Source organism: Arachis hypogaea, chromosome 11 (genome assembly GCF_003086295.3).
Source record: "Arachis hypogaea cultivar Tifrunner chromosome 11, arahy.Tifrunner.gnm2.J5K5, whole genome shotgun sequence".
Classification (NCBI taxonomy): Eukaryota; Viridiplantae; Streptophyta; class Magnoliopsida; order Fabales; family Fabaceae; genus Arachis; species Arachis hypogaea.
The window spans coordinates 39,221,596-39,238,373 of record NC_092046.1 but is presented as its reverse complement, the minus strand read 5'-3'; the positions used below and the strand labels follow the sequence as shown (position 1 = coordinate 39,238,373).

At 40.6% G+C, this 16,778-nt stretch overlaps 1 non-coding gene across 1 annotated transcript; it reads right to left on the bottom strand.

The window, feature by feature from the left end:
• Positions 1-1,173: 1,173 nt before the first annotated feature.
• LOC112724553 (small nucleolar RNA R71) lies at positions 1,174-1,281 on the bottom strand. The gene has a single exon (XR_003163710.1). It is a non-coding gene; the product is annotated as a small nucleolar RNA R71 (small nucleolar RNA).
• Positions 1,282-16,778: the final 15,497 nt, after the last annotated feature.

Sequence of the window (16,778 nt, the reverse complement as noted above, 5' to 3'; positions counted from 1 at the left end):
CAAACTTTGAGTTCTAGAATCATATCTTGTGATTTCTTGTGAATCAAGTCATTAATTGTGATTTTAAAAATCAAATCTTTTTTTCAAAAACTAATTTCTATCATATCTTTTCAAAAATATCTTCTTATCTTATCTTTTTCAAAAATATCTTTTCAAAATATCTTTCCTAACCTCCTAACTTCTTATCTTTTCAAAATTTGTTTCAACTAACTAACTAACTTTTTGTTTGTTTCTTAACTTTTTCAAAACTACCTAACTAACTCTCTCTCTCTAATTTTCGAAAATATCTTCCCTCTTTTTCAAAAATTTCTTTTTAATTAACTAATTATTCTTATTTTTATTTTTAATTTTAAAAATTTTTCGAAAAAATACTAACAATTTTCAAAAACCATTTTTCGAAAATCATTAACTCTTTTTCAAAATAATTTTCGAAAATTATCCCTCCCCCATTTTATTCTATTTATTCATTCATATCCTAACATCTCATCTCACATCTCTGCCATCCTCACAGTTGTGTTTCTTCCATTATATTACATTGTTTGTCTCCCCCTCTTCTTCTACTTACACAGGGATCCCTATACTGTGGTATAAAGGATCTCTATTATTATTATTATTTTTCTGTGCCTTCTTCTTTGTCATATGAGCAGGAGCAAGGATAAGAACATTCTTGTGAAAGCAGATCCAGAACCAGAAAGGACTCTGAAGAGAAAATTAAGAGAAGCTAAATTATAACAATCCAGAGAAAACCTTTCAGAAATTTTCGAACAGGAAGAGGAGATGGCAACCGAAAATAATAATAATGTAAGGAAGATGCTTGGTGACTTTACTGCACCTAATTCCAATTCACATGGAAGAAGCATCTCCATTCCTGCCATTGGAGCAAACAACTTTGAGCTGAAACCTCAATTAGTTTCTCTGATGCAGCAGAACTGCAAGTTTCATGGACTTCCATCTGAAGATCCTTTTCAGTTCTTAACTGAATTCTTGCAGATATGTGATACTGTTAAGACTAATGGAGTAGATCCTGAAGTCTACAGGCTCATGCTTTTCCCTTTTGCTGTAAGAGACAGAGCTAGATTATGGTTGGATTCTCAACCCAAAGACAGCCTGAACTCTTGGGATAAGCTGGTCACGGCTTTTTTAGCAAAGTACTTTCCTCCTCAAAAGCTGAGCAAGCTTAGAGCTGATGTTCAAACCTTCAGACAGAAAGAAGGTGAATCCCTCTATGAAGCTTGGGAAAGATACAAACAGTTGACCAAAAAGTGTCCTTCTGACATGCTTTCAGAATGGACCATCCTGGATATATTCTATGATGGTTTATCTGAGCTATCAAAGATGTCACTGGACACTTCTGCAGGTGGATCCATTCACCTAAAGAAAACGCCTGCAGAAGCTCAAGAACTCATTGACATGGTTGCTAATAACCAGTTCATGTACACTTCTGAAAGGAATCCTGTGAGTAATGGGACGCCTATGAAGAAGGGAGTTCTTGAGGTTGATACTCTGAATGCCATATTGGCTCAGAATAAAATATTGACTCAGCAAGTCAATATGATCTCTCAGAGTCTGCATGGAATGCAAGCTGCATCCAACAGTACTCAAGAGGCATCTTCTGAAGAAGAAGCTTATGATCCTGAGAACCCTGCAATAGCAGAGGTAAATTACTTAGGTGAACCTTATGGAAACACCTATAACTCAACATGGAGAAATCATCCAAATTTCTCATGGAAGGATCAAAAGCCCCAACAAGGCTTTAATAATGGTGGAAGAAACAGGTTTAGCAATAGCAAGCCTTTTCCATCATCAACTCAGCAACAGACAGAGAACTCTGAACAAAATGCTTCTAATTTAGCAAATCTAGTCTCTGATCTATCTAAGGCCACTGTAAGTTTCATGAATGAAACAAGGTCTTCCATTAGAAATCTGGAAGCACAAGTGGGCCAGCTGAGTAAAAAGATCACTGAAATCCCTCCTAGTACTCTCCCAAGCAATACAGAAGAGAACCCAAAAGGAGAGTGCAATGCCATTGACATAAGCACCATGGCCGAACCTGTAAGGGAAAGAGAGGACGTGAATCCCAAGGAGGAAGACCTCCTGGGATGTTCAGTGATCAATAAGAAGCTTCCCTCTGAGGAATCAAAGGACTCTGAGGCTCATCTAGAGACCATAAAGATTCCATTGAACCTCCTTATGCCCTTCATGAGCTCTGATGAGTATTCCTCTTCTGAAGAGAATGAGGATGTTACTGAAGAGCAAACTGCCAAGTTTCTTGGTGCAATCATGAAGCTGAATGCCAAATTATTTGGCATTGATACTTGGGAAGTTGAACCTCCCTTGTTCATCAATGAACTAAGTGATTTGGATCAACTGACATTGCCTCAGAAGAGATAGGATCCTGGAAAGTTCATAATACCCTGCACCATAGGCACCATGATCTTTAAGGCTCTGTGTGACCTTAGTTCAGGAATAAACCTCATGCCCCTCTCTGTAATAGAGAAACTGGGAATCTATGGGGTGCAAGCTGCTAAAATCTCATTAGAGATGGTAGACAATTCAAGAAAACAGGCTTATGGACAAGTAGAGGACGTGTTAGTAAAGGTTGAAGGCCTTTACATCCCTGCTGATTTCATAGTCCTGGATACTGGAAAGGAAGAGGATGAATCCATCATCCTAGGAAGACCTTTCCTGGCCACAGCAAGAGCTGTGATTGATGTTGACAGAGGAGAAATAGCCCTTCAATGGAATGAGGACTCCCTTGTGTTTAAAACTCAAGGATCTCCCTCTGCAACCATGGAGAGGAAGCAGAAAAAGCTTCTCTCAAAGCAGAGTCAACTAGAGCCCCCACAGTCAAACTCTAAGTTTGGTGTTGGGAGGCCACAACCAAACTCTAAGTTTGGTGTTGGAGAGTTTCAACAAAGCTCTGCACATCTGTGAGGCTCCATGAGAGCCCACTGTCAAGCTATTGACATTAAAGAAGCGCTTGTTGGGAGGCAACCCAATGTTTATTTATCTAACTCTATTATTTTTGTTTTTCATATTTTCTTAGGTTAATGATCATGTGGAGTCACAAAATAAATATAAAAATTGAAAACGGAATCAAAAACAGCAGAAGAAAAATCACACCCTGGAGGAGCATCTGTCTGGCGTTCAGCGCCAGAACAGAGCATGATTCTGGCGCTGAACGCCCAAAATGGGCAGCTTCTGGGCGCTGAATGCCAGAACAGGCATGGTTCTGGCGTTCAACGCCAGAAATGGCTAGTAAATGGGCGTTGAACGCCCAAAATGGGCACCAACCTGGCGCTGAACGCCCAGAGTTGTGTGCAAGGGCATTTTACATGCCTAAATTGGTGCAGGGATGTAAATGCCTTGACACCTCAGGATCTGTGGACCCCACAGGATCCCCACCTACCTCATCATCTCTCTTTCCATTCATGATCATCCCTTCTGTTTTCCATTTACCACTCACATCCATACACCCACTACCTTCAAAATTTAACATCTCTCTCCCACCCAATCCCACCCATATGGCCGAATACACACTCTCATCCATCTCCTCCATATCTTCTTCTTATTCTTCTATTCTTTCTTCTTTTGCTCGAGGGCGAGCAACATTCTAAGTTTGTTGTGGTAAAAGCATAGCTTTTTTGTTTTTTTTTTCATAACCATTGATGGCACCTAAGGCCGGAGAAACCTCTAGAAAGAGAAAAGGGAAGACAAAAGCTTCCATCAAGGGTCTATAGCTCAGTGGTAGAACATTTGACTGCAAATCAAGAGATCCCTGAGATACCTCAAGGGATTCATCTTCTTCCACACAATTATTGGAAGCAACTAAGGGTGGAACATCAAGAGCATTCCATCATCCTTCATGAAATCAGAGAAGATCTAAAAGCAATGAAGGAGGAGCAGCAAAGACAAGGAAGAGACATAGAAGAGCTCAAGGACATCACTAAGGTGGACTCATTCCTTGTTCTTACTTTCTCTGTTTTTCGTTTTCTATGTTATGTGCTTATTTGTGTTTGTGTCTTCATTACATGATCATTAGTAGTTAGTAACTTTGTCTTAAAGTTATAAATGTCCTATGAATCCATCACCTCTCTTAAATGAAAAATGTTTTAATTCAAAAGAACAAGAAGTACATGAGTTTCGAATTTATCCTTGAACTTAGTTTAATTATATTGATGTGGTGACAATGCTTCTTGTTTTCTGAATATATGCTTGAACAGTGCATATGTCTTTTGAAGTTGTTGTTTAAGAATGTTAAATATGTTGGCTCTTGAAAGAATGATGACTAGGAGACATGTTATTTGATAATCTGAAAAATCATAAAAATGATTCTTGAAGCAAGAAAAAGCAGCAAAGAACAAAGCTTGCAGAAAAAAAAATAATAAAGAAAAAGAAAGAAAAGCAAGCAGAAAAAGCCAAAAGCTCTTAAAACCAAGAGGCAAGAGCAAAAAGCCAATAACCCTTAAAACCAAAAGGCAAGGGCAATAAAAAGGATCCCAAGGCTTTGAGCATCAGTAGATAGGAGGGCCTAAAGGAATAAAATCCTGGTCTAAGCGGCTAAACCAAGCTGTCCCTAACCATGTGCTTGTGGCGTGTAGGTGTCAAGTGAAAACTTGAGACTGAGCGGTTAAAGTCAAGGTCCAAAGCAAAAAAAAAAAGGAGTGTGCTTAAGAGCCCTGGACACCTCTAATTGGGGAGTCTAGCAAAGCTGAGTCACAATCTGAAAAGGTTCACCCAATTATGTGTCTGTGGCATTTATGTATCCGGTGGTAATACTGGAAAACAAAGTGCTTAGGGCCACGGCCAAGACTCATAAGGAAGCTGTGTTCAAGAATCATCATACTGAACTAGGAGAGTCAATAACACTATCTGAACTCTGAGTTCCTATAGATGCCAATCATTCTGAACCTCAATGGATAAAGTGAGATGCCAAAACTATTCAAGAGGCAAAAAGCTATAAGTCCCGTTCATTTAATTGGAGCTATGTTTCATTGATAGTTTGGAATTTATAGTATATTCTCTTCTTTTTATCTTATTTGATTTTTAGTTGCTTGGGGACAAGCAACAATTTAAGTTTGGTGTTGTGATGAGCGGATAATTTATACGCTTTTTGACATTGTTTTTAGTATGTTTTTAGTAGGATCTAGTTACTTTTAGGGATGTTTTCATTAGTTTTTATGTTAAATTCACATTTCTGGACTTTACTATGAGTTTGTGTGTTTTTCTGTGATTTCAGGTATTTTCTGACTGAAATTGAGGGACTTGAGCAAAAATCTGATTCAGAGGTTGAAGAAGGACTGCTGATGCTGTTGGATTCTGACCTCCCTGCACTCAAAGTGGATTTTATGGAGCTACAGAACTCGAAATGGCGCGCTTCCAATTGCTTTGGAAAACATCCAAGGCTTTCCAACAATATATAATAGTCCATACTTTGGCCAAGAATAGACAACGTAAACTGGCGTTCAACGCCAGCTTTCTACCCAAATCTGGCGTCCAGCGCCAGAAAAGGAGCCAAAACCAGAGTTGAACGCCCAAACTGGCACAAAAACTGGCGTTCAACTCCAAGAAGGACTTCTACACGTGAAACACTCAGGCTCAGCCCAAACACACACCAAGTGGGCCCAGGAAGTGGATTTATACATCAATTACTTACTCATGTAAACCCTAGTAGCTAGTTTATTATAAATAAGACCTTTTACTATTGTATTAGGCATCTTTTGATCATCTTAGGATCTTAGGATCATCTTTGAACGCATTGTTCTTAGACTTTAGGGGCTGGCCATCTCGGCCATGCCTGGACTTTCACTTATGTATTTTCAACGGTAGAGTTTCTACACTCCATAGATTAAGGTGTGGAGCTCTGCTGTTCCTCAAAGATTAATGCAAAGTACTTCTGTTTTCTATTCAATTCATCTTATTTCACTTCTAAGATATCCATTCGCACCCAAGAACGTGATGAAGGTGATGATTATGTGTGACGCTCATCATCCTTCTCCTTTATGAACGCGTGCCTGACAAACACTTCTGTTCTACATGAAATAAGCTAGAATGAATATCTCTTAGATCTCTTAACCGGAATCTTTGTGGCGTAAGCTAGAATGATGCCGGCATTCAAGAGAATCCGAAAAGTCTAAACCTTGTCTGTGGTATTCCGAGTAGGATTCAATGATTGAATGACAGTGACGAGCTTCAAACTCGCGATTGTTGGGCGTTAGTGACAGACGCAAAAGGAGGGTGAATCCTATTCCAGCATGATCGGGAACCGACAGATGAATAGCCGTGCCGTGACAGGGTGCGTGAGCATATTATTCACTGAGAGGAGGGGATGTAGCCACTGACAACGGTGATGCCCTTGCATAAAGCTAGCCATGGAAAGGAGTAAGACTGATTGGATGAAGATAGCAGGAAAGCAGAGGTTCAGAGGAACGAAAGCATCTCCATTCGCTTATCTGAAATTCCTACCAATGAATTACATAAGTATTTCTATCCCTATTTTATTATATTAAATTCGAAAACACCATTATCCATTTATATCTGCCTAACTGAGATTTGCAAGGTGACCATAGCTTGCTTCATACCAACAATCTCCGTGGGATTCGACCCTTACTCACGTAAGGTATTACTTGGACGACCCAGTGCACTTGCTGGTTAGTTGTATCGAAGTTGTGACAAATTATGAATGTGCAATCACGATTACGCGTACCAAGTTGCTCACGTGCCAGGAATAGTTTGAGCCTGGACATCACAATTTCGTGCACCACAGACGCAAAAGGATAGTAAATCCTATTCCAGCATGATCAAGAACCGACAGATGAATAGCCGTGCCGTGATAGGGTGCGTTGACCATTTTCACTGAGAGGATAAGATGAAACCATTGACAAGGGTGATGCCTCCAGACGATTAGCCGTGCCGTGACAGGGCATTTGGATCATTTTCCCAAGAGAAGACCGAAAGTAGCCATTGACAGTGGTGATGTATCACATAAAGCCAGCCATGGAAATGAGTAAGACTGATTGGATGAAGATAGCAGGAAAGCAGAGGTTCAGAGGAACGAAAGCATCTCTATTCGCTTATCTGAAATTCTCACCAATGATTTACATAAGTATTTCTATCCCTGTTTATTAATTAATTTCAAAAACCCCCATCACTATTTTATATCCGCCTGACTGAGATTTACAAGGTGACCATAGCTTGCTTCATACCAACAATCTCCGTGGGATTCGACCCTTACTCACGTAAGGTATTACTTGGACGACCCAGTGCACTTGCTGGTTAGTTGTGCGAAGTTGTGAACCATGGTATTGGCATAATGTTTTTGGCGCCATTACCAGGGAAAGAAAGAGCGATGAATTCTACATAATCAAAGTGTAATCACAATTTTTGCGCACCAGTGACCCATGACAATCACCCAATCTTCGTTACTCGCTTAGCCTAGATCCGCGTGCCTGACAACCACAAAGTGGTCTACATGATGTTCAACGTAGTCATTGGACGACAGCTGGAGTATATTCTCTTGGATATCTAATACACGGACCGAGTCCGTGAGATTAGTATCTTCGTGGTATAGGCTAGAATCATTGGCAGCATTCCTGGGATCCGGAAAGTCTAAACCTTGTCTGTGGTATTACGAGTAGGATTTGGGAAGGGATGACTGTGACGAGCTTCAAACCTGCGAATGTTGGGCACAGTGACAGTGTGCAAAAGGATCAATGGATCCTATTCCGACGCTAGCGGGAACTGACAGATGATTAGCCATGCGGTAGCTGTGCCTGGTATTTTTCATCCGAGACGAGAAATCCGACAGTTGATTAGCCGTGTAGAGACCGTAGAGGACCATTTTCACTGAGAAGATCCTACAGCTTGCCATGGAAGGGAGTGCACATGATTGGAAGAAGACAATAGGAAAGCAGAGGTTCAGAAGCAACAAAGCATCTCCAAACGCTTATCTGAAATTCCCACCAATGAATCACATAAGTATCTCTATCTTATTTTATGTTTTATTTATATTTTAATTATCAAAACCTCAAAACCATTTGAATCCACCTGACTGAGATTTACAAGATGACCATAGCTTGCTTCAAGCCGTCAATCTCCGTGGGATCGACCCTTACTCACGTAAGGTTTATTACTTGGACGACCCAGTGCACTTGCTGGTTAGTTGTGCGGAGTTGTGAAAAGTGTGAATCACGATTTCCCACACCACAGACCTCCCTGCAACTCCTTGAGAGACGACCCGAGGTTTAAATACTTCGGTTTAATTTTATTAGGTTTGCTTTAGTGACAACCAAATTTTTGTGTGAAAGGATTATTGTTGGTTTAGAAACTATACTTGCAACGGGAATTTATTGTGAATTCTTTACTAGCAAAAAATCCGTTCATCAATCATACATTCAGAAAATAAAAGCAATGCCACCACATCAAAATTATTGAACTACTCTTATTTTAAACTTGAAATTCATGCATCTCTCAATTCTTTTCAAATAAAAATTTTCTTTTAAGTAAGGTGAGAGATAGATGGAACATTTTACAACTTTAAGACATGAATGCAAATGATCATGCAACTATAACAGGAAAACAAATAACATAACAGAAAAATAGAAAAAGAGAGGAAGTAAAAGAGAACGAGTCCACCTTTAATGGTGCCGGCTAGTGTTCCTCCTTGAGGATCCAATATGATGCTTGATCTCTTCTATATCACTCCTTTGCCTTTGTTGCTCTTCCCTCATAGCACTTTGGTCTTTTCTGATGGCTCTTTGATCTTCTCTTATTTCATTGAGGGTGGTGAAATACTCTTGATGTTCCACCCTCAATTGCTCTATGTTAGTGCTTAATTCTCCAAGAGAAGTTTGCCATTGATCCCAATAGCTTTGGGGAGGAAAGTACATCCCTTGATGCATCTTAGGGATCTCATACTGAGGCAGCTGCACAGGCTCTTGTGCATGCTCTCTAGTTTGCTCCATCCTCTTCTTAGTGATGGGCTTATCCTCCCCAATGGAGATATCTCCTTCTATGACAATTCCAGCTGAATTTCATAGATGACAGATGAGGTGTGGGAATGCTAACTTGCATTGGTGTGAGGCTTCTCAGCTACCTTGTATAATTCTTGAGGAATCACATCATGTACTTCCACCTCACTTCTAATCATGATGCAATAGATTATGATGGCTCTGTCAACAGTCACTTCTGACCGATTGCTAGTGGGGATGATGGAACGTTGGATGAATTTCAACCATCCTCTAGCTATGGGCTTTAGGTCAACCCTTCTTAGTTGAATGGGCTTGCCTTGGGAATTCTTTTTCCATTGTGCTCCTTCTACACAGATATCAGAGAGCACTTGATCCAATCTCTGATCAAAGTTGACTCTCCTTGTGTAAGGATGAGGATCTCATTGCATTAGAGGCAAGTTGAACGCCAACCTCACACTTTCTGGGCTGAAATCTAAGATTCTTCCTCGGACCATGGTGGTCCAATTCCTTGAATTTGGGTTTACACTAGTGTCATAGTTTTTAGTAACCCATGCATTAGCAAAGAACTCTTGCACTATGAGAATCATAACATCCTGAATGGGATTGGTTAGGACTTCCCAACCTCTTCTCCGGATCTCTCTTCGGATTTTTGGATACTCATTCTTCTTGAGCCTGAAAGGGACCTCAGGGATCACTTTCTTCCCTGCCATTACTTCATAGAAGTGGTCTTGATGAGTTTTGGTGATGAATCTTTCCATCTCCCAAGATTCAGAGGAGTGGCTACTGTCTTTCCTTTCCTCTTTCTAGAGGAGTCTCCAACCTTGGGTACCATGAATGGTAATGGAAAGAAAAAAGCTATACTTTTCCAATACCAAACTTAAAACTTTGCTCGTCCTCAAGCAAAAATAAAGAAAAGAGAAGAATGGAGTAGAAGAAGAAGAAAATAGAAGTAGAAAGAGGAAGAGAGAGGGCTCGACCTTGTAGGTTTATGAGTGTATGAGAGGTGTGTGTATGAAAGGTTATGAAGAGAGGTATTTATAGGAGTGGGAAAAGGTAGGGTTCGGCCATGGGTGGGATTTTGGGTGGAAAATTTGATTTTGAAGTGGGTGGGGGTAGGTGGGAGATATGATGGTTTTGGGGAAGTGGTATGGATGTGATTGGGCTAGGGTTTATAGGGAAGTGTGTATGGGAAAGTGTGAAAGTAAGTAGGGGTAGGTGAAAGATGCTGTGGGACCCACAGGTCCTGAGAGGCTAGGGAATCCAGATTTCCTACTTCTCTGCACTGGCGTTTGAATGCCTAGGGGCTGCTCCCTGGTTGGCGTTCAACGCCAGCAATATTGCCCATGAGGGGCGTTGAACGCCCAGCAGGGATACCCTGGGTGGCGTTCAACTTTAACAATCCATCCAGAGTGTTCTATTTTCATTGTTGTGAAATTCTATCTCTATTCTGACAGCTGCATATGATCACGACTCTAGACATAACTGAAAAAACGAACTGAAAGAAAATAAATAATTAACTAAGGTTGGGTTGCTTCCCAACAAGTGCTTCTTTAACGTCATTAGCTTGACGGTTAGCTCCTTACGGAGGTGAGTATGGGCTCAGATTTTGGCCCCTTGCAGTGAACCTTCTTCCTGTCTTCTCATGAACTAGCTCCACATGCTCTAAAGATAGGACACGACTCACTGTATGTGGTAAGACTGGCTTCTTAGTGAAGACAACTCTCATGCTAGGTGAGAGGCCTTCAGTTGGGACTTTCTTGTCCTTCCAACATTTAGGTACTTTCTTCTTAGTACCTTTGTGCTTAGAGCTTGTTGATGGCTGCCCAACACCAAACATAGAATTGATGTTTGGGGGCTCTGCAGAGCTCTGCACAGAAAGAAAGGGTTGGAATACTAGGTGTTACACAGTTATCTCTCTTTTGGAGGGAGAATTGGGGTGAGGCATCTTGAACAAGATGTGGTCCTCCCCTAGTTGTAGGGTCAGTTCTCCCTTAGCCACATTAATGATAACATTAGCAGTGGCTAGGAAAGGTCTTCCAAGGATGACAGAGTCATCCTCATCCTCTCCAATGTCCAAGATGATGAAGTTTGCAGGGATGTAGTGGTTTTCAACTTTTACCAAGACATTCTCTACTAAGCCATATGGCTTCTTCATTGTCTTGTCTGCCATCTCTAGTGAGATGTTTGCAACTTGTACCACAAAGATTCCCAGTTTCTCCATTACGGAGAGTGGCATGAGGTTTATGCCTAACCCTAGGTCACACAGAGCCTTATCAAAGGTCATGGTTCCTATGGTGCAAGGAATCAGAATGCATCCAGGATCTGGAAGCTTCTGAGGTAGCCTCTGCTGAACCAAAGCATAGAGTTATTTGGAAAGCAGTGGAGGTTCTTCCTCCAGAGGCTTTGTACCAAATAATTTAGCATTCAACTTCATAAGAGCTCCTAGGTACCGAACAACTTGCTCCTCTAGTGTTTTGGGAATTGAACGCCAAGTGAGGGGTTCCTCACTGGCGTTCAGTGCCAGAATGGCTGCCTGGTTGGGCATTGAACACCCAGTGAGGGGTTCCTCACTGGCTTTCAACGCTAGAAAGCCTATGTGTTTAGGCGTTGAACGCCCAACCAGTGCTCCCTAGCTGGCGTTCAACGCCAGCTCTGTGGCCAGGATCGGCGTTGAATGCCCAGTGATATGTCCTTCACTGGCGTTTAATGCCACCTCATTCTCCTCAGATTCGGCCTCTACCTCTATAGTTATGGCCTTGCACTCTTCTCTAGGATTCACCTCAATGTTACTTGGAAGAGTTTCTGGAGGAGTCTTAGGGATCCTCTTGCTCAGTTGACCAACTTGTACCTCCAAGTTTCTAATGGAGGACCTTGTTTCATTAATGAAACTGTGAGTGGTCTACGAGAGGCTGAAAACCAGAGTAACTAAGTCAGAAAGGCTCTGCTTAGAGATTTCCATATTCCTTTGAGAATATGGGAATGGTGGTCTATTATTGAACCTATTCTGGTTCCTTCCACCTTGATTGTTACTAAAACCTTGCTAAGGTTTCTGTTGATCCTTCTATGAAAAGTTAGGATGGTTCCTCTATGAAGGGTTGTTGGTGTTTCCATAGGGTTCTCCCATGTAATTCACCTCATCCATGGTGGGTTGATCAGGATCATAAGCTTCTTCTTCAGGAGAAGCTTCCTGAGTACTGCCAGCTGCAGTTTGTATTCCAGTCAGATGCTGGGAGATCATAGTGACTTGTTGAGTCAAGATCTTATTCTTAGCCAATATGGCATTCAGAGTATCAACTTCTTGAACTCCATTCTTCTGAGGGATTCCATGGTTTACAGGATTCTTTTTAGAAGTGTGCATGAATTGGTTGTTTGCAACCATGTCAATGAGTTCTCTTGCTTCTGCAGGTGTTTTCTTCAAGTGGAGTGATCCACCTATAGAGTTATCCAATGAAATTTTGGATGTCTCAAACAAGCCATCATAGAACACCCTATGATAGACCATTCTGAGAGTATGTCAGGAGGACATCTCCTGATCAGTTGCTTGTCTCTTTCCCAAGCTTCATCGAGGGATTCACCTTCTCTTTGTCTGAAGGTTTGAACTTCCACTCTAATTTTGCTCATCCTTTGAGCGGGGAAAGAAATTTGCTAGAAAAGCATTAACCAGCTTTTTCCAAGAGTCTAAGCTCTCTTTTGGTTGGGCATCCAACCATAGCTTAGCTCTGTCTCTTACAGCAATGGGAAAGAGCATCAGCCTGTAGACTTCAGGATTAACTCCATTAGTCTTTACAGTATCACAAATCTGTATGAATTCAGCTAAAAACTGATGTGGATCTTTGATAAACCACTATTTTATGATTTATCTTGTGCTCAATTAAGTGTTTTTATCAATTCTTCACCTACTTATTCATAAGATTTGCATGGTTTTATAATTCCTTCCTTATTCTATGATATATGTGAAAATATGTTTCCTATGCTTTAAAAATATTTACTTTAATTATCCTTTATTACCATTTGATGCTGTGATCTGTGTGTTAAGTAATTTCAGGCTTCATAGGGCAGGAATGGCTTAGAGGACAGAAAGGAAACATGCAAAAATGGAAGGAACGCACAAAATGGAGTTTTGAAGAAAATGACAGCGACGCGCATGCATGGATGACGCGGACGCGTGCCTAGAACAAAACGCAAGCGATGCGTACGCGTGACTGATGTGTATGCATGACAAGGAAAAACTCCAAATGATGCGCACGCGTGACCCACGCGCACGCGTGACGGACGCCACGTGCAGAAAATTGCAAAAGTCGCCCCTAGCAATTTCTGGGCCCTTTTTCGGCCCAAATTCAAGCCCAGAAACACAGAATAGAAGTTGGAGAATAGGGGAACCAATACAGACACTTCATACAACATTCATAATTCACAATTTTAGGTTTTAGACATAGTTTCAAAGAGAGAGAGGCTCTCTCCTCTCTCTTAGGTTTTAGGATTAGGATTTCTCTTAGTTTATGGTTATTTCTTCAATTCAGGTTCAATGTTCCTTTAATTTATGTTTCTCTTCTACTTTTATTTATTCTAATGCTTTTACTTGTTAATTACTTATGTTGCCAAATTGGCTTATGAACCTTCCCATGTTAGATTTGAATTTATGTTTAAATACAATTTGAGGTAATTCAGATTTATGATTGCTTTCTTCTATTTAAGATATAAATAATTTAGATTTTTTCCCTTTTGGCTCTGGTTGAGTAATTGGTGACACTTGAGTTGTCAAACTCAGCGGTTGATTGAAAATTGGGAATTGCTGATTGATTTGGATCCCTCTAAAGCTAGTCTTTCCATAGGAGTTGACTAGGACTTGAGGAATCAAGTTGATTAGTCCACTTGACTTTCCTTTATTTAGTAAGGGTTAAATAAGTGGGAGCAATAACAATTCTCATCACACCTGATAAGGATAACTTGGATGGGATTTCCAGTTCTCGTACCTTGCCAAGAGTTTTCTTAATTATTAATTTATTTTTCTTGTCATTTAATTTATTTGTTCTTTAATTCAAAAACCCCAAAAATATACCTTTTTCCATAACCAATAATAAATCATACTTCCCTACAATTCCTTGAGATACGACCCGAGATTTAAATACTTTGGTTATAAATTATATTGGGTTTTGTTACTTGTGACAACCAAATTTTTGTACGAAAGAATTTTTTGTTGGTTTAGAAACTATACTTACGAGACTTTATCTGTGAAATTCTTTACTGGCAGAAGTCCGTTCAAAAAAAAAATAATGGCGTCGTTGCCGGAGAATTGCAAACGTGTGCCTTATTATTGGTTACTGTAAATATTTTCTTTTGCTTGTTTATTTGATTTTATTTTTGTTTTTAATTTTAATTTTTATTAGCTACTATGAGTTTTCACCCCCGTCGCTTTGAGTTTGGTTCTAATGTTGTTGAAAGAAATGGAAGCTATAACAGGAACATGCACAAGGTCAAAACAATCAAAGATGGAAGGAGCCACGAGGATCTGATCAACTCTTTCGGCAACAATACTTTCCAAGATACCATGGACAGCAACCTTTCTACAATGCATGCCAAGACAATAGTTGTGGTGGACCTTCTCGTGACAACCAACCTCCACCTAATTACTATGGTCAAGAACCATTGAGGTGCGTACCAAGATGATAGATGTGGTGTACCACCTTGTGGTTACCAACAAGCTCCATCATACACCTATAAACCACCTCCTCAACATAACTTTGAACCACCATACTCACAAGCCAACCACAACCATTCACCTCCATATGCTCCTAACCCTTATCCACCCCAACTCCAATCCAATTACTCCCAAGAACCACCGCTTCCATATGCACCATATCCATGTCCGTCGAACCAAGAATCACAGGACCATCTCAAGAACACAGTGAACCAATTTCATGCAACCCTTCATCAATTGGAGCAAACGATAAACTGATTAGCCCCCAGTACGAGGGAGACACTAGAAGCTCCGGTGGACAACACAAAACATGACTTTGTACTGGAACAAGTGAAGGAAGCTGCAATTATCAAAGAAGAAGAATTGGTTGAAGACTTAGGAGACGCTGAACCTCCATGGGAATTAAGAATTGTGGAGAATTTCGTCAAGAAATTTGCAATCGATGCTAAGGAGGATTGTGCACAACCCCCAAAGCATGTATCTTATGAAGAACTGGACGGCACAGATCAAGAAGCAAGTTTCCTTGGTAATGATGATCATGAATCAAGCTTTCCTAATGATGACCTCGCAGTCACAATTGAACTCTTTGAGCTAGAAGATTCTTCTCCAAGTGAATATGAGGATGATGTGGAGGTAGATTTTTCTCAACCCCCAACTTATGACTTGACTGATGAGGAAGAAATCGAAGACTCTGATCAAGACGAGGTTGCAATTGAAGAGGTTTATCAAGAACTGGAAGAATTCACAGAGGAGTACAAGGAAGTGGAGCTTGAAGAACCACTGGAAACACCTCTCCCACGGCCATTACCACCAAATACAAACTTCAAGTGGGTAAAATCCTTAGCCTTCATCTTTACTTTTCCACTTGAATATGGCTTGCTTGAAACAGATGGCTAGCTTAGCGCTCTTGGCGGCTTTAAGAGTAAGAGGGAGATGGTTAGTAATAGAAGTTAGTATCCAAGGTTCAATACGGTTCCACGCTCCGATTGGAAATGCAAGGATTGGTATAGAGCTCGATTTAATGGGTTTTGGAGACGTTTGGGTATTTCAGTGGAAATTCAAGTTGCATACCGCCCGACTGGAAAAATGAAGATCAATACAAAGACGGGTACAAAAGCAAGGTTTGGGACCCTGGGATTCATTCTGATAATCAACACCCGTGGAGCCTGAAAAACTACTTTGACTTGCTTGAAGGCTTTACGTGCCTAGTCTGGGACCCCGGAGGATATTGGAATTGCAAACGTTGGTGGAGATTTCTAGATGAGTTCAAACATAAGCCACCATGACATCCCCTCTGAGCCTGACACACCATCAGAGCCATCTGAGGAGGAGGCGGATGACCAGGAGGAGCAGGCACGAGCTGAGGCTGAGCAAGCAGGACCCGAGCAGGCTACGCTACATCACAAGGAGCCCCAGCAGATACAGCCAGCCGATCCACATATCCCTCTACAGACAGAGCCTCCGCTACAACAGGCAGACCCTCAGGCCACCACAGAGACACCTACAGCACACCCTTCCGGAGATGACACTTCTTCACACCCAGCTTGATTGAGCATCGGGGAAGATGCTATTATTTAAGTGTGGGGAGGTCGCCATCTCCGGCGAACTTTATTCTTGGTGAACTACTTTCAGACTCTTTTTATCCTATTTTGTTTATTTTTTGTATTTTTATTTTATTTTATCTTATTTGTCTTTCAGTACTTGTGCATTTTCTTTTGCTGTATTTCTGTTTATTTCTACTTTATTTCTACATTTTGCACTTTGGGTTGTGTATATATCTTAGACATTTAGTTTAATTTGCACTTTTAGCTTATTAGTTGTGATATAGAAATTTTAGTTTTTCAGAATCACAACAATCCACCCACCATATATATATAGCAATAAATGTTGGTTAATTGACAACATTTTTTAAGGAAAATACTTATTTTTATAAGAGCCATTCAAAGATTCACATTAAGTTGAATGGAAACTCTTGATTTCTAGTTGCATGATATACATAACTGATATATGGTTTTTGAGCCAAAGAACACACAACCTGTGAGTTTTTTAGCTTAATTGCATGGTTACATTTAACCATAGTTTTCATTCTTGTGTGTTTCGCCCTTCTTTTC